General features: G+C 54.0%; 2 non-coding genes and 1 pseudogene across 2 annotated transcripts in view; all 3 read left to right on the forward strand.

The window, feature by feature from the left end:
• LOC145747669 (small subunit ribosomal RNA) overlaps nt 1–1,791 on the forward strand; it is a 1,810-nt gene extending 19 nt beyond the window's left edge. The window contains exon 1 of the ribosomal RNA XR_014282384.1: nt 1–1,791. This exon is cut by the window's left edge and continues 19 nt beyond it. This is a non-coding gene — a ribosomal RNA (small subunit ribosomal RNA).
• A 245-nt stretch (nt 1,792–2,036) lies between these two features.
• On the forward strand, nt 2,037–2,190 carry LOC145746701 (5.8S ribosomal RNA). Its single transcript, XR_014281475.1, has one exon. It is a non-coding gene; the product is annotated as a 5.8S ribosomal RNA (ribosomal RNA).
• Nucleotides 2,191–2,496: 306 nt separating this feature from the next.
• The window catches only part of LOC145748885 (large subunit ribosomal RNA), a 3,441-nt pseudogene continuing 3,437 nt past the window's right edge, over nt 2,497–2,500 (forward strand).

Here is a 2,500-nt window from a genome sequence, read left to right on the forward strand (position 1 = left end):
GTAGTCATATGCTTGTCTCAAAGATTAAGCCATGCATGTCTCAGTACGAACTTGCGTACGGTAAAACTGCGAATGGCTCATTAAATCAGTCGTGATTCATTTGATCGTAAATTTTACTTGGATAACTGTGGTAATTCTAGAGCTAATACATGCAAAAAGCGCCGACCTTGCGGGAGGCGCGCCTTTATCATATCAAAAACCTGCCGGGCTTCGGCTCGTCTTGTTGGCGACTCGGGATAACTTTGCTGATCGCACGGTCTTGCACCGGCGACGGATCATTCAAGTGTCTGCCCTATCAACTTTCGTCGGTACGGTATCTGCCTACCGAGGTTCTTACGGGTAACGGGGAATCAGGGTTCGATTCCGGAGAGGGAGCCTGAGAAACGGCTACCACATCCAAGGAAGGCAGCAGGCGCGCAAATTACCCATTCCCGACGCGGGGAGGTAGTGACGAAAAATAACGATACAGGACTCTAACGAGGCCCTGTAATTGGAATGAGTACACTGTAAAAATTTTAACGAGTATCCATTGGAGGGCAAGTCTGGTGCCAGCAGCCGCGGTAATTCCAGCTCCAAAAGTGTATATTTAAGTTGTTGCGGTTAAAAAGCTCGTAGTTGGATTTTGGGCGCAGGCGTTCGGTCCGTCGCAAGGCGTGCACTGTTCGTTCTGGCTTTACCTCCGGTTTTCCGTCGGTGCTCTTGACTGAGTGTCGGCGGCGGCCGGGACATTTACCTTGAAAAAATTAGAGTGTTCAAAGCAGGCGCTTCGCCTGGATAGTGTTGCATGGAATAATGAAATAGGACCTCGGTTCTTTTTTGTTGGTTTTCGGAGCGCGAGGTAATGATTAAGAGGGACGGACGGGGGCATTCGTACTGTGCCGTTAGAGGTGAAATTCTTGGATCGGCGCAAGACGAACGACTGCGAAAGCATTTGCCAAGAATGTTTTCTTTAATCAAGAGCGAAAGTCAGAGGTTCGAAGACGATCAGATACCGTCCTAGTTCTGACTATAAACGATGCCAACTAGCGATCGGGGGGCGTTATTTTGACGACCTCTCCGGCAGCTTGCGGGAAACCAAAGTCTTTGGGTTCCGGGGGAAGTATGGTTGCAAAGCTGAAACTTAAAGGAATTGACGGAAGGGCACCACCAGGAGTGGAGCCTGCGGCTTAATTTGACTCAACACGGGAAATCTCACCCGGCCCGGACACAGCGAGGATTGACAGATTGAGAGCTCTTTCATGATTCTGTGGGTGGTGGTGCATGGCCGTTCTTAGTTGGTGGAGCGATTTGTCTGGTTAATTCCGATAACGAACGAGACTCTGGCTTGCTAAATAGTTACGCGGCCTTCCCGGCCGGCGTTTAACTTCTTAGAGGGACTAGTGGCGTTTAGCCACACGAGATTGAGCAATAACAGGTCTGTGATGCCCTTAGATGTTCGGGGCCGTACGCGCGCTACACTGACCGGATCAACGTGTGTTCGCCTTGGCCGAAAGGTCTGGGTAACCCGATGAACCCCGGTCGTGCTAGGGATAGAGAATTGAAATTATTTCGCTTGAACGAGGAATTCCCAGTAAGCGCGAGTCATTAGCTCGCGTTGATTACGTCCCTGCCCTTTGTACACACCGCCCGTCGCTACTACCGATTGAATGGTTTAGTGAGGTCCTCCGATTGGGCCCGGGCTCGACTGGCGACGGTTGGGTCTTGGCCCGAAAAGACGATCTAACTTGATTACTTAGAGGAAGTAAAAGTCGTAACAAGGTTTCCGTAGGTGAACCTGCGGAAGGATCATTAGCGCGAGAAAAAAAATCGAAGAGCGAAAGAGCAAACACCGGGACGGCGACGTGCCTCGGCGCGTCCGCCGCCCCGCGATCAGGAACTTGTTTTGTCGGCGTCGAGTGCCCGAAGGCTTCATGCGGTGCGCGGGCTTGTCGCACTATTTGTTGCGACCGCGACCCGCTCGGCGTCACGCGATTTTTTCAGCCGGATGGCGAATCGAGGTTAGGAATCGAAGAGCGAAAAGCAAACAAACAAACGATGGCTCTTGGCGGTGGACCACTCGGCTCGCGAGTCGATGAAGGACGCAGCAAGCTGCGTGATTTAATGTGAATTGCAGAACACATTGAGCATTGACGATCTGAACGCGTATTGCGGCCTCGGGTTCATCCCGGGACCGCGTCCGTCTCAGGGTCGCAGAAACGACAACGGCCGGCGGGATCGGCTCGCGTGCGTATGCCCGGCGACGGGCAATCGCCGCTCGGTTGAAGGTGGAAAGTTTTGGTATTCGGGCTCGCGTCAGCGATGCGTGGCGGCCGGCGAGCCGCGCCGCGTCCGCTTGCCGCCCGAGTCGCAACGACGGCGCTGTCGACCTCGAGCTGGGGGCCTCGACGCGTCGGTCGCGATTCGCGCAGGGCGAGTAGGAGCCGCGGGGCGGTGCTGTGTCGGAAGTCGAGCGCGCGAGGGCGCGGCGTCTCGAAGGACGAGCGAAAATAGTTTTATCGGC

This window comes from Corella eumyota, chromosome 3 (assembly GCF_963082875.1).
Source record: "Corella eumyota chromosome 3, kaCorEumy4.1, whole genome shotgun sequence".
NCBI lineage: Eukaryota > Metazoa > Chordata > Ascidiacea > Phlebobranchia > Corellidae > Corella > Corella eumyota.